The sequence below is a fragment of the Eptatretus burgeri genome, chromosome 13, assembly GCF_056783735.1.
Source record: "Eptatretus burgeri isolate ZD-2024b chromosome 13, Ebu_testis_v1, whole genome shotgun sequence".
Taxonomy (NCBI): domain Eukaryota; kingdom Metazoa; phylum Chordata; class Myxini; order Myxiniformes; family Myxinidae; genus Eptatretus; species Eptatretus burgeri.
The window spans coordinates 41,723,845-41,749,080 of record NC_140973.1 but is presented as its reverse complement, the minus strand read 5'-3'; the positions used below and the strand labels follow the sequence as shown (position 1 = coordinate 41,749,080).

Below are 25,236 nucleotides of genomic sequence, written 5' to 3'. Positions count from 1 at the left end.
CCTTTATTTTCATATTCCATCATTGTAAACTTAATTTGTCATGTTAATTTTATATTCCTCACAAGTCATCTCGAAGTTTATTTTAAACTCTAGTTTATAGCAAATTTCTTTGTATAATAAAACAAGGGTTTGAGTGTAAATGATGTTTTCAGTTTGGATTTTTACCCTCGCCGAAGGAGAGTGTGTTACGTTTGGGTCTGTTTGTCTGTCTGTTTATCGCCTCCAGGGCACAATTCTAAACCAATCATCATGAAACTTTACCAAGCTGTAGAGGTAGTCTCAACTGAGGAACCGATTGATTTTGAGATCAAATTTCTGAAATCATCAGTTTTTTTTTCATCCGAGTGACTTGAAATTTGAACAATATTTGCATATTGCGTCACTGGATTAGGAACCCAATTATTTTTGAGGTTAAAACATGAAAGGTCAACTCAAGGTCAAACTTCGAAAATCATCAAATTTAATCTGAAAAAAATCATCAATTTTCATGTGATTAAGCTGAAAATTAAGCAGTAATTGCATAGCGCATCACTGAATTTGGAAATCAACTATTTTTGAAGTGAAAATGTCAAAGGTCACCTCAAGATCAAACTTCCAAAATCATCAATTTCAATCTGAAAAATAATCAATTTTCATCCGATTCACCTGAGCTTTGATTAAGATTGCCCATTTTAATCTTAATGAAATGGATAATTTGATGAATCCATGGCAACCATTGGAGAGGGGTGGGTGGATTTTGCAAGTATCGTGCTCTGCATGACGTCTTTTTCTTGTTTGTTTATTTGTCTGCACAGAACTTTCGTGTTTTTCTCTGTAACAGCTTGCTGGATTGAGACGAAATTTTCACCATTGGTGCGACTACTCATGTAGAATGTTGTAATGATAATTATGACTTCATAGGTCACGTGGTGTGGCAGCCGTGTTGGAAAAACGTAAAAACTTTGGACCTCTGTATCTCTGAAACTGCACCAAGGAAAAAATTGAAACTTGGCAAATAGCAAGTACTCATCATGGGGAATGATTCATTTTTTATGATGTCATAGGTGCCTTCATTATGACGTTATAGTTGCATATGTAGAATGCTATATCTGATTAATATGAAAAATTGAGGGTTATCACGGGATAAAATGGTCCACAGAAGAAAATTTGACGTCATCGGTCACATTATTGGGCAGCCAGATTGTTAAAAAAAAAAAACCTTCAAAAATCTTCTTCTCTGAAGTGGCTGAACAGATCGAGGCAAAACTTTATACATATGACTGCCTATCCATGAGGAATAAAAGGTTCACACATATGATGTCATCGGTCACATGGGTTTGGTAACCATATTGGATTTACCCCAAAAAACCTATAAAAATCTTCTTCTCCAGAACAGCTGGACAGATCGCGGGGAAACTTCACAGAAATACTCCCCAAGCCTTGGGTGTACAAGTTTGTTCAGCAATAATTGAGAGGTCACATGGTTTGGCAATCATATTGGATTGAAGAAAAATATCAAATATTGTTTTCTCTGGAACCGCTTACTCAATCGACATGAAACTTCACATTTTTGATATTGTGTGGATGGGGAATACATGTCTTAAATTTCAACTTGATCAGACATATGGTCTGGCAGCCAGATTTATTTAATTGTTTTTGATCTGGGCTCTTGATTTTTTTTGATCTTTTTTTGAAAAAGGCTCACTTAGCTGTGTGTGGTTGGGTTTGAGGGTAGAGGAGTGGCAGCTGAAATGTGAACCCTATCCAGGTTCATCCTGATGACTTCATTTTGCTTTTTGCTTGTTTGGGTTCCTTCTGATTGCTCCAATGCAAGACTGTACCTATTTGGTCTTCCATTTGATTTGAATTGAATTTATTTTAATCCCATTCTAAATTCAATGAAATACTCATACAAAACGTCAAGGGTCAGGGTCAGGTGTCCAATCAAAGCAGGGTTGCATCAAAGTGGGAAATGTTGGTACCCGGTCATCACTGCCAGCAGTGATAAAGTGGCAGTTCTAATTATGTCTCATTGATTATGTAACACACCAGTACACAAACACCACACAAAACAAGTTCTGGCGAGGGTCTGCAATCTCTGATTGCTCTTTCTAGTTTTTATTATTTTTGGAATTTTGCCCTAAACAAGGCTGAGAGCCACTAAATGTGAAGGGCTACAAAGAAAAAGAAGAAGAGGAAAAACTGGCAAAACCTTCACCCAGTCCTGAAACAAGGAAACTTCTTCACAGGACCAGTGTGCAGGAGGGGTGGTGGGGGGGGGGGGTGGGGGGTTCAAGCTACAGTTCATGCACATTGCATTTATAGTTCAAGATGGTGAGAATGATGACATTATTGACTGACAGTCTGTAATATTTTTTACATGTCAATAACATTATGCCATTATCTAATATTTTGTTCTTGATCTATAATTGCTTTGAACTGTTAAATCTGTGTATATCGACATGTCCTGACAATCTGCATTGATGGATGTTGTCGGTTTTTGTTAGTTTTTCTTCGAATTGATTCACCCATTTCTACGATGGATGAATAAAGCTATTTTTCAGAGTGAGCACTCATCTATATTTATTACCCTGCTTACATGTAAACAAAAAAGTAAAGGTGTGTGGGTTCGCATATGGTTTATGCCATAAAGGACGGAGGCACCAAAATCCTCTGGCGATGAAACAAGGATGATAATGCGAACAATGTATTTTAAATTTATAAAGGACTTGACTCAACAAGGGAACAAATGGAGAAGTATTGGCAGAGCTATTCTGTCATTTGTAAACGAACAACACCTAGTCTGCCATGGAGGGATCTGATGCTTGGTGGACCAAGCTCAACTCCACTAAAATTCTAACATCTCATGAGATCAAGCTGTTAAGTCATATGAATGCCCGTCGATCTAAAGAAAGTTTATCGCAAATTATTTTGAACCAATGAGGAAAAACTGTCCATGTCCAAGATTAGCGAACAAATCTACGCAGCAAATCCCACCAAAACTTTCTGGAATAATGGAAGCTGACATGACAGTCACGTCACAGTTTTAGAACAACTTGTTGAATCACTTATGAGGGTTTTCTTGATAATCTAGATTAGATCATTCCGAATCAAGTTGACTAGCGAAGAACTTGTCCATTAATTCCCCCAGAATTGGCGTATTTTAGTATACCTTGCACTTATGCCATATAAATTTACATAGAGAATTTGGGTCCTGTCCCCACTCTGAACATCCAAGACTGTTAATTATATTCCCTCCCCCCTAAAACTCCCCCTTGCACACTCTTAGTATGACCAGCAGTTTTAAACTCATTCCATCCAGCAGTTCAGGAGTGCAAAGAAGTCAAACAAACAAATAAACCATTGTACTGGTACTTCTTATTTTTTTAACTCCTTTTGTACATTTTTGGACTTTCTGGTTTTCTCCAGAACAGGGCAGATAGCAATTTCTGTGGTCCAAGAGTGATCCTGTGGTTGGAACACTTAAATCCCTTCACATTGAGGAGGAGAGAGTTTCTCACTCATAATTATAATTATGTCAAGTGGAGAACCACCAAGATCTCATCAATGATGGTAATTCGACCTCCCAACTTTCAGCCGATGAAGGAATGCATTATTTACACAATTAAGAAGTTCAGTTGATCTCATCTCCTGCCGAAATTTTCCATCACTGGGTTCTCAAAATGTTCATAAAGAGGAAAGATAAACAAAGAATGGCATCTCAGAGATAAGCAGATGATGTGCCTTTTCCGCGTGGTTTGAAGTAAGATTAACACGATAACAAGTGGAAATATAATTTTATGTACGAACTTTAGCAAATTCTCACTTGAGCTACCATGGTATCGTCCTGAGATGATCTCGTCCAAAGGTGCTCCAAACATATTCATACTCAATGGATAGGCTCACAAAGTTAAGTTCTATGTCCTAATTCTAACTCTGGATCAACAAAATAATTTCTCAGATCAAAGTCTTAGATACAAATTTTCCATCTCCATTAGCCAAGAAGGAAGGTTGACTGTGTAAACGTTTCCTTTTTCTGTTTACTTGTCGAACTTACAGTATCTTTGCTTCATTAACCAATTTATGCAACTTTTGCCAAGTGCAAAGTCATGGCAAGACTTTTCCTTCTGTGACATAAGCATGCAGAGCTGATACCATGTGCACAAGGTCCCAGATAGATCCATTCTGAGCATGTGCAGTTTGTGACTGCTCGTTGCACCATTTCTGGGGTGGGGGGAGAGGGGTACTGTTACATTGCACGTTACATTACAACGTGCTTGTTACATGGCTATACTGCTGTTACAGAGCCATGTCAGGGCATTTGTTTTGAATTCGGCCAAGGTTCTGTCGACAATTGCCTTCTCGGATCCAGTTCCAGATCAGATAACTACCTCCACCACCAAATGTGGATGGAGGTTATGTTTAAACCCCTATCTGTTTGGTTAATGTCTTCTTCTTCTTCTTCTTTCGGCTGCTCCCGTTAGGGGTCGCCACAGCGGATCATCCATTATGATCCGCATCGTGATTTGGCACATGTTTTACGCCGGATGCCCTTCCTGACGCAACCCTGGTCGCCTCTTACGACACACAGGGATATGGTACACCTATTCTAATCTGTTTGGTTAATGTCTATGAGTAGATATCTCAAGAAGTTATGGATGGATACGGACAAAATTTTGTGGACAGGTTGGGTGTGTGACAAGGATGAATTGATTTGATTATGGTGAAGATCCATATCCGGATCTGAGAATGCCAGGCTGAGTAGTTTACGTTTTTGTGTCCCATTGATAGGCCAGATCTGGATCCAGACCTGAACCAAAATCTAATTGGCTTGTTGACATCTAACCAACTCATCCACCTAGTTTTTTCATAACTCGTCCACAACTTTTTGAAATATCGTGTTATATATCGTTTTTGACCCTGTCCCTCAATGGTAAAGAATCACTACATAGATTTTTTTTAATTCTCGTATCCAGATCCGGATCTTCATAAAAATCTAATCAATTGGTCCTTGTTCACACACTCAACCTGTCCACAAAATTTTGTCCGAATCCATCCATAACTTTTTGAGATATCCTGTTCACAAACAAACGGACAGACAAACAAACAGGGGTGAAAACATAAACTCCGTCCACCTTAGGTGGCAGAGGTAACAAGGCCATGCCAGAGTCAGGCCCTTGAGGTTTTCACACTTTCACTCTTTGATCACAACAGGTCACAACATTCATACCCCCTGAACCAATATATGAGCTTTTACAGAGATTTGAATTTGGCTCATGTGCTTTTAACTACCTTCATTATGATTTGTTCCTTAAATACACACTGCTGTGCAAAAGTCTCGAGACACATTCTGGAGTTACAATATCATTTATTTAGCATCAACAACTGACTCCAAGCCTCCACTAGTGTTTTCTAGGATTATAACATTGTTGACAATTATTAATACAGCTTAGTTTGGGTGAGAAGAAGCCAAACTTCAGATTTAGAAATCGTTAATCCACATTGATCAGAATCTTCAAAAACTTGTGATCACAACAGCTGAAAAGAAACGATACATGACCAGCCAATATAAAGTGTTGTGGTAGCTAATCCATCACATCTATCAAAGAAATCTAATTGATGACACATTTTCAGGTGTTCGTCATCATTAACTTCAGATGTTCTTCTTTACACAACCATAAAGCTAAAAGCCCACTTTTTGTACTGCAGAATACAGATCCATCAGGATTATCTGTTAGCTTAAAAAAATGGCTAAAATTCCAGCAAAAGATCACCATGGAGTTGTGTTTCTGCATATAGAAGGAAAAACATCAAGTGAAATAGCTCGCATCGCTCGATTTCCAAGGTGTGGTACATGAAGCACAACCAACGAGTGCAGAGAAACATCATCTATAATTAACAAACTCAGGACTGGAAGACATGTTTACTGGACTGGAAGACTGGAAGACATTTTTGTTTACATGTAAGCAGGGTAATAAATAAAAACACTCAGTTGGAATAATTAAAACTTATTTGCAGAAGAAAGATGAAGTTGGAGTCCTTCAACGCATGGAATCTCAAGACCCAGATGTCAATAGCATTGAAGGTGTATGGGGACTATTTGGACAAAGAAAAAGTAAAAAGGAATTCCAGCAACTTAGTTGATCTTTGGAAGAAATGTGGAACACAATTCAATAAGATTTTATAACAAAATTATTTTAAAGAGTCCTGAGAAGAATTTCAATAGTTTTGAAGGAAAAGGGTGAACACATTCACTATTAATTTCTCAATGGATATTGTGTATAAATTTGTTTATTTGAATTAGATTTTATTTTTCATAAAGGAGTACTTGTACTGAAAACAAAGTTATATTTCCTTATGCATCAGAGTAGATATATCCAAAATGTCTGAGACTTTTGCACAGTTGTATAAATAGTTTGATGGGTTACAAGGAGCAGCATTTTAAGCAATCATAATGAAAGGTAGGGCTGTACCCTATCTAGAAGGAAAAACAAGAAAATGAAGACTGAGGAAAAGAAGATTCATGTTGCCTGTGATGCACTTGCCATGAGTTTCTTTGCTTTGGCACCTCCTTCAGATGCACCCACTGCTTTATCTACATTTAGGTTTCTTCTTCGATATCTACTTTTATACCATCTTTTTTTGCATGTGGATTTGTAATTGCTCTGCTGTTTAAGCTCTCCAGTTCTTCAGTTCCTCCAACGGATCACGTCGTGTAATCACGTTATCGACTTAATTTGTGAAAACAAACGATGTAGATATAATGCCTAATCTCGAGCAACGACAAACAAACAACTTGATGAGGATTAAAACATGTCCACAAAAGGTTTATGTTGTATTTGTACACATTCATTTTTGTGTTATATTACACTTCTCTTTTTGATGTTTAAAATTTTGCTGAACATTTATAGCGACTCGGAATAGCACTCAAGATGGTAACACTCGGACTCTATTTTTTTCACGATTCATCTATATCCCAAGAAAAAATAAATAACTAGAGAGTTCATAGAACACCTTACTTGGGACTTGGGCGGGGTCTGTGAGCGATAAATTTGATTGTTCGAGATGACGTAAAATGCTGTAAGTTTTGTCCAACTGCTGTTCTGCAAAACGGAAGGTTTTGAAAGTGCCGAGAAGGTGAATTGTGTTATTCAGTGCTCAAGTATATAATTCAAATGAAATAAAATGAAGACTTTAAAGATTGTAGAAAAAACTTTTTCGGAAGTTTACCCACGTTGATGCAGTCTTTCCACCACCTTATTTAACATGTTACATTAGTTCTTCGTGCCTGTTGTTTATGTTCTTTATGAAGTCCTTAACAACAGTAAGTTTACTGTTTGGAATGATTTTTAATTTTGGTTGACTGCCACACAGGCAGACAGACGAAAACGATTACCTCATTCCTCTCTGCGCATGTGAGATTGTGACGAGATTCCATACAATTTTGCCAAATTCAGACAAATTTCTGCTAAACTGCAGGTTCGTTTTCTGATTCATGTTCAAAATATAACACTCAATTGAAATGAACTTGTTCATCGATTATAAATGACGTTTGTAGACGGACAAACAGACAAAGTGAACCAATTGCTTAACTCTTGCAATGTTTCCCACTACTTTGCTACAGTTTCTTTTGATTAACTCCTTCGATAATCATGGCATATTTAATCTTCTCATTCAAAGACACAAATATAGGGCAAAGTTCATGGGAAAGGGTAGGGGCACCCGGTGGTGTACAAGTGTAATAGAGTTGTTGCTGTTAGTCCGTACTGTCGGCTCCATCTTGGGGTGCCAGAGATTTTTTTGCCATTCACATGACGCCACTTATAATTATTGGAGCCGCAAATTTTCCTGTATCGGTGGGGTCATTCTTTCCCCCTCCTTTTTATGATTGCAACATCCCTCCCCCATTCAAACCCCACTATCCACTCTCCACCGAGGCATTTGCTTGACGGACTGCGTGATTGGTGAGGATTGTTTTGCACTTATGCGAGGACACATTGTCGCGGACGATGCAAGACCTTGTCCTCTGGATGCTTTATAAGAACGGAAGCCTGCGTGGGTTGGAGAGTCAGTGTTGGGAAAGTGACGAAAGATGGCCAGTCAGTGCAGGGGGTGAATAATGTGTCGAGAGAAAGATGTCCCTCAGTGTGTTGTCCTGCCCATTACATCCATTGGGACCATACTCTGCACAGAGCTTTGGTGCTGCCGAAGCAGTCTCCTGGGCTATTGGGCGCAATCCTGGATGGGTCGCCACTCCGATGCAGGATACTCGAATGGCTCAATCACCCCAGGAAGCTGGTACTCATTTTGCCGACCTCAGAAGGATGACAGGCTGTCAACCCCACCTGGTATTAATTCAACAGCCAAGCAGGATTTGAACTCAGGACCTGAGGATCCCAAGCCTGCCACCCTAACTATTAAGCCAACACCAGGCACAAGGGCAAGTTAGTTGCATCACCATCACCAGAATGACACAGTGGCGGGTGAGATGCCACAGCGATGAGGTGCTCATCATGAATCTGCACCAGCCTACTGGCACCTAATGTCGATGCTACAGCAGTGCCACCAGCCCCTCCATCATCACCCATTATTTTTTATCTGTCATGGCTTGATGGTTATTCATTTATCTGTAAATCCCACCATCCCAACCCATCTTCTCTCATCCTCAGGATTGTCAGGAGTAAACGGTTCGAGTTAAGATTTGTGTTCAATGCATGTCTTTTCGGGACTCCATGTGATATTTGTGACCTTTTAAAATAGAATTAGTGATCTTTATTTTCTTTCAAAATATCATCATGCTTTTCCACAATTAGAGCAGTAAAGGAATCATTAAAGAAACCCTTCATTCCCGCGCTTTGAAATTGGCCAATCATCGCTCTGTAATCCAGGGGTCGAAATGCCACTTGGTAACACCCAAATCCTGGGGGTAGAGTCACACCCAACCTTGAAATGAGCCATCCATATTTTCCCCACAAAGGAAAGAATCATCTGTGTTCATCATATATGAAGGTGTCTTAGTGGGATATTTTGAACAATACTGCACAACTGTGCCTTATACATAATACTACAGTGACAGCCCTTGAGTATTCCTGCATGACTGCACCTTGCCCTCCAGACTGCTGTGTCTGTTCGAAATTTGTAATATGACAACAACGTTGAAAATCTGCAATGAAGCCCAGACTTAAACGTCATCAAAACATTCTGGGACATCTTCAGAAACTCTTTCAGGGGACCAGAGTCAAAAAGTCCCTGCTTCACAACTGAACTTGCACATGCTGTGATGAAGGAATGGCCTAATAATCGACTCAAATGTTGAAAATATTTCTAAATTATACACAACGGTCTGAAGCTCACGGAACCTAAGTACCAGCCTATTTGAAATCGAATAAACAGCCTTTCATGTTCCTTTACTATCCCAAAGAGGTTGGGTTCAATAGTTTACAAGAGCTTATTCACGGTCGAATTTTAAAATTAACATTCAATAAATAATTTCTCAATTAAGATAAGAGACAAGCTCATTCTGTGATTTGATAGCACTCCTGAGAAGCATCAGGACCACTCAGGAGTTGCTGCCATTTCTGCTGATTCAGCATAAGCTTGAGGGGCCCATCAATTTACGGTCGAACTTACAGCACCCCCAAGCCCCTCGACGCCTCCGGCCCCGTCTTTTCACGCATGCTTCCTTGCAACCTCTGAGTCCACACCTCACACATTCCCTTCTTGCCCACCTCTGAGTTCACTCTTTACAGATGTCTGCACACCACTGCCACATGCTGTTGGGGGAAGACGTTGTTAGGTGGGTGTATTTGGTGGGAAATGCAGATGTGAGTGGGAATGAGGGGAGGAGATAGGGAAAGGGGAAGGGGTAGCAACTAAGAAAAGCTGAAAAATAATGGAATGATGAGAGGCCATAGAAGGTAGGTGTGTTTGGAGCCAGGTGATCTTTAGGTCTTATCATTTGTCAAAATGCAAGGGCCTTGAATAGTTGGTTGGCTTAGGAATAAGAAGACAAAAAACAACAAGACGAGGAAGCAAGGAAAGCTAGGGGGTGACTGCTTGGGAGCCAGAGAGCAGCACGTTAGACGTGGCATGGTCCTTTGGGAGGCATAACGGATTCCATCTGCCGACAGGAAGCACCCCACCCGCAAGAGCCAAAAACGGAAACCCAAGCGCTAGTCCAGCCCGGACCAGGGCTAGGCAGCAAGCTGGGGTGGGGTTCAAGAGAAAGTCCATACGTGTCTTTTGCTTACAGTGAGTTGTATGGCAGTTTGAGGCGTTTACAAAGGATAATATTCATTTGTGGTCCTTGTAGTGCAAAGAAAAGAGCAACACTTGCTAAGACAGGGTGCACATGTTTTTGTCTTCCAAAGGAATTCTTTTACTGTGATCAGAGAAACCGCATGGTTTTAATTGGTCAGCATCTAGATTCAAAAGTGAAGGCACCCAACGACTGGTTTCACTGGCCATGCAGGCAAGGCTCAGGTCTGACATTTTGATGACCGAGTGGTCTCCATCCAGTGCAAACATAGTGTGCCTGGTGTTTAGTACCCTCCCAAGGGGGGAAGTGGAGGGAGCATCACGTGACTGGAATAAGCAGATGGTGAGACCTAACGTCGTTTTCATGATCACCTTGAGTGTGGCACTGGATGTGGTCAGGTGTGTGTATGTGTGTGTGCGATCTATGTAATTATTTTGTACTTTGGGGGAAAGGGGTGGAGATAATGTTTTTTTGTATTACTTATTTGCAGACACACACACACACACACACACACACACACACACACACACACACACACACACACACACACACACACACACACACACACACACACACACACACACACACACACACACACACACCTTACTGAGATCTTAAAAACATCCCTGGAAATATTACTATGAACGAACTACAGCTGGAAGCTATACGGGGTTCGGTGACAATCCTGAAGAGAGTCCTCAGAACAAAACTTTGAAAACAAGAAAACTTCACAACTTAGGCCATGAATCACAATCCTTCACTGAAATGAAGGTGGATCATTTGAGTCCTCGGAGGACTCTCTTCCACCTTCTGAAACCCGAATTATGGAGATAACAATCAACGACACACACACACACACACACACACACACACACACACACACACACACACACACACACACACACACACACACACACACACACACACACACACACACACAAAAATAATAATCATGATCCTGTTAAAAACTACGTGAAGATTCAATGAGATGCATATGGCAGTCGTCACGGAGTGTAATGTGACGTGATATAAACTTTAAATTTACTGTTAGTTCAAATTTCATACCTGTAATTCAAATGCATGTCTGTGGGAAATGAGGAAGAACTGGGAATGAAGGAGGGGTGGGATGGGGGCAGGCTGGGGAGGAAGGGGGAATGGAGGTGGAGCGGAATGGAGGTGGAGGGACTCCGAGGGAAGGGAATGGAGGTGGAGGGACTCCGAGGGAGGGGAACGGAGGTGGAGGAACTCCGAGGGAGGGGAATGGAGGTGGAGGGACTCCGAGGGAGGGGAATGGAGGTGGAGGACTCTGAGGGAGGAGAATGGAGGTGGACAGACTCCGAGGGAGGGGAATGGAGGTGGAGGGACTCCGAGGGAGGGGAACGGAGGTGGAGGGACTCCGAGGGAGGGGAACGGAGGTGGAGGGACTCCGAGGGAGGGGAATGGAGGTGGAGGGGAATGGAGGTGCGGTGGGATGGGGGCAGGCTGGGGAGGAAGGGGGAATGGAGGTGGAGGGACTCCGAAGGAGGGGAACGGAGGTGGAGGGACTCCGAGGGAGGGGAACGGAGGTGGAGGGACTTCGAGGGAGGGGAACGGAGGTGGAGGGACTCCGAGGGTGGGGAACGGAGGTGGAGGGACTCCGAGGGAGGGGAACGGAGGTGGAGGGACTCCGAGGGAGGGGAATGGAGGTGCGGTGGGATGGGGGCAGGCTGGGGAGGAAGGGGGAACGGAGGTGGAGGGACTCCGAGGGAGGGGAACGGAGGTGGACGGGAATGGAGGTGGAGGGGAATGGAGGTGGAGGGACTCCGAGGGAGGGGAATGGAGGTGGAGGGACTCCGAGGGAGGGGAATGGAGGTGGAGGGACTCCGAGGGAGGGGAATGGAGGTGGAGGACTCTGAGGGAGGAGAATGGAGGTGGACGGACTCCAAGGGAGGGGAATGGAGGTGGAGGGACTCCGAGGGAGGGGAATGGAGGTGGAGGGACTCCGAGGGAGGGGAATGGAGGTGGAGGGACTCTGAGGGAGGAGAATGGAGGTGGAGGGACTCTGAGGGAGGAGAATGGAGGTGGAGGGACTCCGAGGGAGGAGAATGGAGGTGGAGGGACTCCGAGGGAGGGGAATGGAGGTGGAGGGGAATTGAGGTGGAGGGACTCCGAGGGAGGGGAATGGAGGTGGAGGAACTCCGAGGGAAGGGAATGGAGGTGGAGGGACTCCGAGGGAGGAGAATGGAGGTTGGAGGAACTCCGAGATAGGGGAATGGAGGTGTGTACATTGATCGTGTGTTCGGAAAGCAAAGTGGCTGCCAGGAGGATATCCTCGAGGTATGCGCCCTCACATCTGAGCTGTCTTGCCTGGGTTCGAATCTCGGTCCAGCTATAAACTGTCATCCTGATGTATACCAGGCGAAGTGAGGAATCATGCGTGTGTTTACCGTCCTTCTGAAGAACCTCAAATTGTGCATCCTGTCTGCCAGCATTAGTTGGTGTACATTAAAGATATCACGGTGTCCTGTGTTCGACCTATTTGTCGGCATCATGAAGAAATCTCCTGCTCCAACTTGCAGGGGGCACTGCATCAGTGGCCCTGCCACGCCCCTTCAACAACTGATACTAATCCGCAGCAACGTGCTGCATCCGAACGACGACAAGTAAAGCAAGTTGCACATGCATATCTTTACACGTTCTGCTTTTGAAATACTCCTGCAGCTCGAAGACAAATAGTAGGACTGGCAAAGATCTGGAACAAAAATGTCATTTATTTCATTCGCCCACACAATTATCCCTGCGCACGGTTTGGGGCACTCACATGTGTGTGCGTTTCCTCTTGCTTGATTGGAAACATCATCAACCACATTCATGTTTATACACTGGAAATCATCATGGATGGTATTGGGAACAACACCGGATGATGATGATGATGATGATGATGATGATGATGATGATGATGATGATGATGATGATGATGATGATGATGATGATGATGATGATGATGATGATGATGATGATGATGAGGATGATCAGCCGTCTTCCGTTACCAAAGGATCCATCCGGTGTTGTTTCCCGAGGATAGTTAAGGATTGATGTTAAGTGAAGGATATTTAAGGATAGATAGTTAAGGATAGTTAAGGTACGCATGCTCAACGCACACGATCAATGATCCCACTGCTGTTTCCTTTCTTCCACGTCCACATCCTCTGCCCTCCAAATCACTCCATTAATGTGCTGTATGTGCATTCGAATTGCAGCCGTGAAGTTTGAACTCAGAGTAAGTTAAGTTTGTGTCACATCATATTACACTCTGTCATCAACCTGCCATGTGCATCTCGTTGAACTTTCACACGTCTTATGAGCATTTACTTTGGGTTTGCATCCTGTGCGATAATGTGTTGGAGTGTGTGAAAGTGTGAGTGTGCCTCATTATGGTTGTGTGTATGTGAATGTGTGTGAGATTTTCGGATAATAGAGGACGGCTTATTTTTAATGGAATACAGCACACGAGCGTATATAATATACTGTTCCATGCATGGGAAACAATAGGGGAGAGCATTGCAGTGTGGCTGTATAAGAGTAATGGACAACCCTACCGTTAGTCTTTGTGCTATCCGCTGTGATTTGGTGGTGAGGGGCTTTGTAGCCATGCAGAGGCCACATGCCAATCATTTTAGAGCCGCAAGTTGTTCCGTAACCATTAGCCTGTGAAAAGCCATTTCGCTACCCCAGCTTTTTTATGATTGCAATCTCCCCTGTTCAAACCCTGCTCTCCATTCCCAAAAAGTTGCTTGGGTCTCGTTTGACCCATGTAGGATTGCAGGACATTGGTCTGCACATGTGCAAGTACATGCCGTTGCAGGTGGTGCGAGACTGTCCTGCAAGTGGTTTGTAAGAACTGAAGCCTGTCGGGGCTGAGAGTCAGTGAGAAGAAGAAGAAGAAGAAGAAGAAGAAGAAGAAGAAGAAGAAGAAGAAGAAGAAGAAGAAGAAGAAGAAGAAGAAGAAGAAGAAGAAGAAGAAGAAGAAGAAGAAGAAGAAGAAGAAGAAGAAGAAGAAGAAGAAGAAGAAGAAGAAGAAGAAGAAGAAGAAGAAGAAGAAGAAGAAGAAGAAGAAGAAGAAGAAGAAGAAGAAGAAGAAGAAGAAGAAGAAGAAGAAGAAGAAGAAGAAGAAGAAGAGAGAACCGAGACTTCAGTGCAGTGTGATATGAAGCAGTATTGAGAACATTGAAAAGAGAGAAAAACAAGTCTTCTAGGGTGTCACTGCATGATGGGGACGACTATTCTTGTGCTATCATAAGACTGACGAATACTGGGAGAAATGTTGGAGCAATGAGCTGCTCAGCACTACTCTGCACCAACCTGCCTGCTCTCTGTATCAATCTACCCTCCGCATCTGTGATGGATACACTGGTAATGCTGTCATTCCCTCCATTATTTTATAACGAGCAAAGGTCCTCAGCATTACCGAGCAATGCCGCATCTCTCCACCCGCTGTTCCCCTCCCTCCTCCCATCCCTTTCCGTCCCTCATCCCACCCCTTCCCCTGCTTCCTCCCACCCCAACCCCTCCCTCCGGACTCACACCCCACCCATCCTCTTCCCTTCCCTCCTCTCCTCTCATGCCTTCCCCTCCCTCGTCCCACCCCCACACCATCTTCTTGTGACTCCACCCCACCCCTTCCCCTCCCTCCTCCCACCCGATTTACTCCCTCATCCCACCTCACCTACTTCCTCCGGACTCCCACCCCACACTCTCCCCTCCCTCCAGACTCCCACCCCACACCTCCCCTCCCTCATCCCACCTCACCTACTTCCTCCAGACTCCCACCCCTTCCTCTCCCTCCTCCCACCGGATTCCCACCCCACACCTCCCTCTCCCTCATCCCACCTCACCTACTTCCTCCAGACTCCCACCCCACAACTCCCCCTCCCCCATCCCACCTCATCTACTTCCTCCGGACTCCCACCCCACACTCTCCCCTCCCTCCGGACTCCCACCCCTTCCCCTCCCTCCTCCCACTGGACTCCCACCCCACACCTCCCCCTCCCTCATCCCACCTCACCTACTTCCTCCGGACTCCCACCCTACACTCTCCCCTCCCTCCGGAGTCCCACCCCTTTCCAGGTGCTGGTTTGTGTGTTTATAAGTTACGAATAATGAGACAAAATCACCATTTAAACCCCCAAGTAAGGTGTATCATGCTTTAAAAAAAAAGTCATCCTATAAAGTTTAGGCACAATTAACTTTGAGAGCACAGAGGAGTAGCATCACAAACAAACAAACATCTCATTCGCTTTTATATGGGAAATAACATCTCTCCAAGCTCCTAATAAAATGAAATAACATCCGAAATGAAAGCAGATTGCACAAAAAGGTGAAACAATGCAATATCGTGTAAAAATAAAAATTACACATTTAAATCTAGCAAAGACGGCCAGTTCCACCGAGCTCAAAAAAAAAGACTATCGTCAATAAAAAGGACCGCTGTTGACTGTATCACCACAGCTTGCAGATGAACAAACATTGAAGAATAGCACTCAAAGTTGAGCAACAAAGTCATAACAATTTTTTTTTTTTAAAGACAAGTCAAGCAAAAGGAAAGGTAAGAGAATGCTTAAACAGGGGTCTGTTCCATCACCAAGCAGCTTGTAGAGCGCTCGCCAAGTGGTTCAAGCACTCCAACGAAACAGCTGATCAGGAACGACTGGCTTGGCAGATGATTAGCGATGTTTTCAGCAAAGAACAGGCATGTGATGACAAGTGCTTTTTCATCATTTTCATTGCAATCCATGAAGTTACGCATATGGCAAATTCCTTCATCTTTTCTTCGCTCAATATAATTATCCAAACAGTAGAAAAAGTTAAGTTTAATGTTTTGACAATTTGTAAATTAAATATTGAGAAGGAGGGATCACAGCCTTGCTGCTTCAAGTAAATTCGTGAATACGCTTCGTTCTAAGAATCGGTAATTTCTTTAAAATTTCAGATTTCACTCTCAGTGAAATCAGTTATTTAGTCCACCAACTCTGATCCTCAAATCTGAAGACAGATATTGATTAATTATCTATCTATAATTCCAGCAATCTCTGTGTGTCTGTCTGTCTGTGACCGCTGTTTCTCGACAACCACTGGTCCGATCTAATTGAAACTTGCCAGGTATATTGCTGGGGCCCTGAGGATGTGCCTTTTCAAGGTTTGATATGAATCTGACAAGTGGTTCCCAAGTTATGGCCATTTATTTTCCAAACCAATGACAGGACACGATGCTATGATGTCACAATTCTCCATCCTGTTTATTTTTTTTTTTACACGTACGGCCACGCACTAGTATACTTTAATAAGTCCATGAGAGGTCATCGTGGAAAATCACCAAAGTATTTTTTAATAGGCCGAAACAACATGGCAACTTAAGAGCCCAGTGAGGTGACAAAGGATAAGCCTGTTTTTCTTTTTTCATGATGACATGAGTTAATAATCTTCAAAAGGGGAGTTTAAATTTACCCAAACACCCAGTGGAGGAGTATCCTTTTACCTGCCATCAGGCAAATAAGAACAGAAGGCAGCTATTGAAGAAAAGCAGGCTTTCATTTTCTGTGCTCGATTTTGAAATTAGCCAATCACCACTCGGTTATCTGGGTCCACACCCTTCATGTACAGAGTCGTGAAGCCACTTTGTGAGCATGGATTTGCACACCTTGTGCAGGTGACCACACAATAAATTGTCGCGTGACCGGGCTGAGTCCTAAATGACTCAAACCAGGTTACGCTGGGGTTAAACTCCGCAGAATAGCCTTGAGCGGATAGGAACATTTTACTTGAGCATGCAAATGGCACCTCAGGGGTAACAATTATAATGAATGCATCAAAAATGTAGCACACCGATGATTCTCAATATCACGCAGCTTTCAAAATGACGTATTCATCCCCAGAATGCTTGGCTGGCATGCATGGAAACCCCAGGAAATGGCAGTGTTCCAAGCAGTCTATCGTGTGTGGAAGGTAAGGATTGTTACCTAAAATGGCTCACAAAGATTCAAAAAGAAGCTGAAAATACTTGGAAAAGTACCTGAGAGAAAGAGCTGTGTCTCTGCACAATGAAGGAATTGGAGAACTTCCTCAGCTCACCAAAGTATCGGATGAGCAGGTTTACTCTGCCACACGCACACCTCCGCGAGGTGCGTCACCCCGAGCTTGGCCATGCAAAAGGAGTGCACTGTCCTTCAGGACTCAGACAGAACCGTGGGTATATGGAGCAAGCCAAGGGTGACATGCAAGTCAGGAACAAAGGCAAGCAGACAAGATGATCAGTGAGCCACAAATGTCTTATTGTGGAGAGCGGCAAGAGAATAAGACCACATGGAGAAAGAGAGACCCTTGAGGAGAAAGAGAGAACGATCGCGATCACACATAACTTTCTTAAAGTGTCTGGCATGTGACATCTCTTGCCCTATTCATTTGTCACCCACCCAAGTTGGGACAGCTTTCCATTGGCACTCAAGGGGATTGAACCAGTTGATACACGAGACCCCACGTGACTGCCCATTCGCCACGGAATGTGGTCTCATCAGCCCAATCAAGGCCTGACTCTCGGGCCCCATGACATCACACAGTACAGAAACTTATGTAGCCTCTTTAAGGCACTCTTCCATTTCATTAAATGTGAAGGCGAATTCGTGAAGAAGAACAAGTAATTGGTGAAAATACAAAGGGATGGAAGGGAGATGAGGAGCCAAACTCGATTGGCGATCCTGACAGTGTTAATTGGGGTAATTATAACACAACTGATGGAAACATAATAAGAAATAACTGCCTAATTAATGAACCTATTACCCCTCAGACATTTTCTTCACAATGTCATGGGTTGATGCATGACCATGCACATCCGCGGATTAATCATTTTACGTCTTCTACTTTATGAAGATAATTTTTTCTAAAAGAATAAAATAAATTCCCAAAGAACAAAACAATGTTTCACTTTCGACATCATTCCACCCACACATACATCTGACCTCCCCTGGTCTCACACGGAAGGCAATAATGAAAATGATGTTAGTCACGTGATGCCCCACAACCCATCCCTTCGGAAGCAAGATAACTCCTGGTACATGATTCCTGCACTGTCCCAAAAGAAGACCATGACCAGAACATTGGTCAAAACGACTGACTTCAGCTTTGTTTATTGGGCAGCTGTACTATTTGGTGGTGCCAATTCAATTTTGAATGTCGTCCTGTGATAGGCTGGTCAGATAACGTCGAGGTATGTACCTTCACTCCTCTCTGAGTCATCTAGCCTGTTAGAATCTCGGCCAGGCTATAAACTGTCACTCTGGTGCTTCTCAGGCAGAGTGATACATCAACTGGTGCACCGTCCCTCGGATGGATGTTAAACTGGGCACCCCAATTGCTGGCATTGGCTGGTGGGTGTTAAAGATCCCACGGCGTCCTCCTTCGTGAAGTAAGTCGGTGAGCTAGCACTGGCACCATGGCCTGGTCTTCCTTGACATTGGGTTACACTGCTTGATACCTTACAGTGCCATTGCTCTCTGGTTCGGATCTTTAAAGCAGCAGCTTCTGTTCTTCAAAGAAATTGACCAGGTAGTTCACATGTTTCATTTGATCAGCCTTGTTTGAATAGGAAGAGCAACCTGCACACACTGCTTATGCTTGGTCGAGAAAAAGTTTCATAAATACCTGCTCGTGTAAGCCATCTTGGGAAACCATCTGAAAGGTATGCATTTTTTACCATACTCTATTGTCTGGCTGAAATAGTTCATATTTTTGTACATTTGTGAGTTTTAACTGGGATATCTATTCTTCACTGACATTGATATCTCATTGTAAAAAAAACATAATAAAAAATTCTGCCAGCTTGATTTGAAAGTAGCTTTTTATTTTTTATTTTTATTTTTTTAAAGAAAGAATAGAAAGAGGAAGTGGAAGAAGAAAATCAAAACACCACGTTTTTTTATTTACAGATAAAATTCCCCGTACCACGTGACACTGAGCTGGTTTCCTTGTGAAGTGCTCCGGTTGCTTGACACTGAGCCATGTATAACCATTCCTCTCTAACAACACCAGGGCAAACTATTTACTATTCCTCATGACGTTCTCACCATTCACCTGCGATAGCTCATCACACACGCTGAAGAAAGGGTAGGGGAACCTCTGCTTGCAAGTTTTCCATCCAGCCTCTATAAAGCAGCATTTCTTATTCTCCCACTTCGGTGACCACATGCCAGAACTCACAAGACCTTTTAAGGCTAGCAAACTTTATTCCTTCCCTTCCTTTTAGTGCCAAGCGCTACCCTTACCTATGTTTGTATCAACACGTGCCAAACAAGGCTTTGTAAGCAGAAATCCTTCCGAGTTACCTAGGCAGCAAACATGCTGTAAACGAGAAACAGATGCTGGGGCTGATCACAGTAACACAGTCACTCACGATAAATGCAGGTTTAATTCAAGAATGGTTTCCTCTGGACTCTCTACCAATCAGCCATGCCTGTACCCTTGGAATGTATTCAAAACATAATTGTTATTGTGCCATAGTTATTCAGACCATAATAGTAGGTAAAGATACCGTTGTTGGGAGACAAACGTATGAACACGAAGAAGCAACAGGAAGGCGTGTACGTGATGGCGGCTGCACTCCTGGCATTTGAAAGCCAAAAGCATGGAGAAAGAGTGACAAATTGAAATACTTATATTGTTCAAGTAACACATACAGTTGAAGAGAGGAACCATGAGTCACCATAAAAAATTATCATTTTTAAAACCATAAAAACTCCAAAGCTATTTTAAGTAAACTGTTTTTTCTTGAAGAAATAGACGTTTGTGCCTTGGTGGCCATGGATTCTATTTCAGTTTGATAGGGAAGGATCCATGGGATATGGTCACAAGTATTCAAATAATCATAACTACAACCATTAACTGATATACAGGGTGGTGGCCAAAAAGTCAGGAACCAGAAAGGATTTGGGTGGATGGACTACAATAATTAATTTTTGCCTTATATATTCATCCAGAATTACGGACAGGTTAATTCATCCAGAATTACGGACAGGTTAATTCATCCAGAATTACGGACAGGTTAATTCATCTCGAATTACAGACAGGTTAATTCATCTAGAATTACAGACAGGTTAATTCATCTGGAATTACAGACAGGTTAATTCATCCGGAATTACGGACAGGTTAATTCATCTCGAATTACAGACAGGTTAATTCATCTAGAATTACAGACAGGTTAATTCATCTAGAATTACAGACAGATGAATTCATCCGGAATTACAGACAGGTTAATTCATCCAGAATTACAGACAGGTTAATTCCTCCAGAATTACGGACGGGTTAATTCATCTGGAATTACAGACAGGTTAATTCATCAAGAATTACGAATGGGTTAATTCATCCAGAATTACAGAAAGGTTAATTCATCCAGAATTACAGACAGGTTAATTCATCAAGAATTACGGACGGGTTAATTCATCTAAAATTACAGACAGGTTAATTCCTCCAGAATTACGGACAGGTTGATTCATCTAGGATTACAGACAGGTTAATTCATCTCGAATTACAGACAGGTTAATTCATACAAAATTACGGACGGGTTAATTCGTCTAGAATTACAGACAGGTTGATTCATCCAAAATTACGGACATGTTAATTCAAATAGAATTACAGACGGGTTAATTCATCTCGAATTACAGACAGGTTAATTCATCCAAAATTACCGACAGGTTAATTCATCCAGAATTACAGATGTTGTGAATTCATCTGGAATTACAGACGGGTTAATTCATCCAGAATTACAGAAAGGTTAATTCATCCAGAATTACAGACAGGTTAATTCATCTAGAATTACAGACAGGTAAATTCCTCCAGAATTACGGACAGGTTAATTCCTCCAGAATTACAGACAGGTTAATTCATCCAAAATTACAGACAGGTTAATTCATCCAGAATTACAGATGTTGTGAATTCATCAAGAATTACAGAGGGGTGAATTCACTTCGAATTACGGACAGGTTTTTTCATCTAGAATTACAGATGGGTTAATTAATCCAGAATTACAGACAGGTTAATTCATCCAGAATTACAGACAGGTTAATTCATCTAGAATTACAGACAGGTTGATTCATCCAAAATTACGGACATGTTAATTCAAATAGAATTACAGACGGGTTAATTCATCTCGAATTACAGACAGGTTAATTCATCCAAAATTACCGACAGGTTAATTCATCCAGAATTACAGATGTTGTGAATTCATCTGGAATTACAGACGGGTTAATTCATCCAGAATTACAGACAGGTTAATTCATCTAGAATTACAGACAGGTAAATTCCTCCAGAATTACGGACAGGTCAATTCCTCCAGAATTACAGACAGGTTAATTCATCCAAAATTACAGACAGGTTAATTCATCCAAAATTACAGACAGGTAAATTCATCCAGAATTACAGATAGGTTAATTCATCGAGAATTACAGACAGGTTAATTCATCCAGAATTACAGACAGGTTAATTCATCCAAAATTACAGACAGGTTAATTCATCCAAAATTACTGACGGGTTAATTCATCGAGAATTATGGATGGGTTAATTCATCTAGAATTACAGACAGGTTAATTCATCTGGAATTACAGACAGGTTAATTCATCCAGAATTACAGACAGGTTAATTCATCCAAAATTACGTACGGGTTAATTCATCTGGAATTACAGACAGGTTAATTCATCAAGAATTACGAATGGGTTAATTCATAAAGAATTACATTACGGGTTACTTCATCTAGAATGACAGATGGGTTAATTCATCCAGAATTACAGACAGGTTAATTCATAAAGAATTACATTACGGGTTACTTCATCTAGAATGACAGATGGGTTAATTCATCCAGAATTACAGACGGTTTAATTCATCCAGAATTACAGACAGGTTAATTCATCTCGAATTACAGACAGGTTAATTCATCCAGAATTACAAACAGGTTAATTCATCTAGAATTACAGACAGGTTGATTCATCTAAAATTACGGACATGTTAATTCAAATAGAATTACAGATAGGTTAATTCATCTCGAATTACAGACAGGTTAATTCATCCAAAATTACGGACAGGTTTATTCATCCAGAATTACAGATGTTAATTCAGCTGGAATTACAGACGGGTTAATTCATCTGGAATTACAGACGAGTTAATTCATCCAGAATTACAGACAGGTTAATTCATCCAGAATTACAGACAGGTTAATTCATCCAGAATTACAGACCGGTTAATTCATCCAGAATTACAGACAGGTTAATTCATCCAGAATTACAGACAGGTTAATTCATCTCGTATTACAGACAGGTTAATTCATCTCGAATAACAGACAGGTTAATTCATCCAGAATTACAGACAGGTAAATTCATCCAAAATTACGGACGGGTTAATACATCAAGAATTATGGATGGGTTAATTCACCCAGAATTACAGACAGGTTAATTCATCCAAAATTACGGACAGGTTAATTCATCTCGAATTACAGACAGGTTAATTCATCTGGAATTACAGACAGGTTAATTCATCCAAAATTACGGACAGGTTAATTCATCTGGAATTACAGACAGGTTAATTCATCCAGAATTACGGATGGGTTAATTCATCCAGAATTACAGACAGGTTAATTCATCCAGAATTACAGACGGGTTAATTCATCCAGAATTACAGACGGGTTAATTCATCAAGAATTACAGACAGGTTAATTCATCAAGAATTACAGACGGGTTAATTCATCTTGAATTACAGACAGGTTAATTCATCAAGAATTACAGACGGGTTAATTCATCTAGAATTACAGATGGGTTAATTCATCGAGAATTACAGACAGGTTAATTCATCCAAAAGTACAGACAGGTTAGTTCATCCACAATTACAGACAAGTTAATTCATCCACAATTACAGGCAGGTTAATATATCTCGAATTACAGACAGGTTAATTAATCTCAAATTACGGACAGGTTAATTCATCTTGAATTACAGACAGGTTAATTCATCTTGAATTACAGACAGGTTAATTCATCAAGAATTACAGACAGGTTAATTCATCGAGAATTACGGACAGGCTCATTCCTCTAGAATTACGAACAGGTTAATTCATCTAGAATTACAGACGGGTTAATTCATCTCGAATTACGGACAGGGTAATTCATCTGGAATTACAGACAGGTTAATTCATCTAGAATTACAGACGGGTTAATTCATCCAGATTTACAGACAGGTTAATTCATCTAGAATTACAGACAGGTTAATTCATCTTGAATTACAGACAGGTTAATTCATCAAGAATTACAGACAGGTTAATTCATCGAGAATTACGGACAGGCTCATTCCTCTAGAATTACGAACAGGTTAATTCATCTAGAATTACAGACGGGTTAATTCATCTCGAATTACGGACAGGGTAATTCATCTGGAATTACAGACAGGTTAATTCATCTAGAATTACAGACGGGTTAATTCGTCCAGATTTACAGACAGGTTAATTCATCTGGAATTACAGATGGGTTAATTCATTTCAAATTACGGACAGGTTAATTCATCTCGAATTACAGACAGGTTAAATCATCTGGAATTACAGACAGGTTAATTCATCGAGAATTACGGACAGGCTCATTCCTCTAAAATTACGAACAGGTTAATTCATCAAGAATTACAGACAGGTTAATTCATCTAGAATTACAGACAGGTTAATTCATCTAGAATTACAGACAGGTTAATTCATCTGGAATTACAGACAGGTTAATTCATCTAGAATTACAGACAGGTTAATTCATCTTGAATTACAGACAGGTTAATTCACTAGAATTACAGACAGGTTAATTCATCTAGAATTACAGACGGGTTAATTCATCCAGATTTACAGACAGGTTAATTCATCTAGAATTACAGACAGGTTAATTCATCTAGAATTACAGACAGGTTAATTCATCAAGAATTACAGACAGGTTAATTCATCGAGAATTATGGACAGGCTCATTCCTCTAGAATTACGAACAGGTTAATTCATCTAGAATTACAGACGGGTTAATTCATCTCGAATTACGGACGGGGTAATTCATCTGGAATTACAGACAAGTTAATTCATCTAGAATTACAGACGGGTTAATTCGTCCAGATTTACAGACAGGTTAATTCATCTGGAATTACAGATGGGTTAATTCATTTCAAATTACGGACAGGTTAATTCATCTCGAATTACAGACAGGTTAAATCATCTGGAATTACAGACAGGTTAATTCATCGAGAATTACGGACAGGCTCATTCCTCTAAAATTACGAACAGGTTAATTCATCAAGAATTACAGACAGGTTAATTCATCTAGAATTACAGACAGGTTAATTCATCTGGAATTACAGACAGGTTAATTCATCTAGAATTACAGACAGGTTAATTCATCTTGAATTACAGACAGGTTAATTCACTAGAATTACAGACAGGTTAATTCATCTTGAATTACAGACAGGTTAATTCACCAGAATTACAGACAGGTTAATTCATCTAGAATTACAGACGGGTTAATTCATCTAGAATTACGGACAGGCTCATTCCTCTCGAATTACGAACAGGTTAATTCATCTAGAATTACAGATGGGTTAATTCATTTCGAATTACGGACGGGTTAATTCATCTGGAATTACGGACGGGTTAATTCATCTAGAATTACAGACAGGTTTATTCATCTAGAATTACAGACGGGTTAATTCATTTCGAATTACGGACGGGTTAATTCATCTAGAATTACAGACAGGTTCTTCATCTTGAATTACAGACAGGTTAATTCACCAGAATTACAGACAGGTTAATTCACCAGAATTACAGACAGGTTAATTCATCTAGAATTACAGACGGGTTAATTCATCTAGAATTACGGACAGGCTCATTCCTCTCGAATTACGAACAGGTTAATTCATCTAGAATTACAGATGGGTTAATTCATTTCGAATTACGGACAGGTTAATTCATCTGGAATTAC

At 41.4% G+C, this 25,236-nt stretch overlaps 1 protein-coding gene and 1 long non-coding RNA gene across 3 annotated transcripts in view; one reads left to right on the top strand and one right to left on the bottom strand.

Moving 5' to 3' along the window:
• LOC147014296 (uncharacterized) overlaps nt 1-25,236 on the bottom strand; it is a 75,475-nt gene that overhangs the window by 11,470 nt on the left and 38,769 nt on the right. The window lies entirely within an intron of this gene.
• The window catches only part of LOC147014295 (uncharacterized), a 130,829-nt gene continuing 115,921 nt past the window's right edge, over nt 10,329-25,236 (top strand). The window contains exon 1 of one of the 2 annotated variants that reach the window (XM_085852186.1): nt 10,329-10,579. The gene's annotated coding sequence lies outside the window, so the exon portion shown is untranslated. Of the gene's footprint in view, nt 10,580-14,406; nt 14,630-25,236 lie in introns of those variants that run through there. The other variant, XM_085852187.1, reaches the window with a different exon arrangement.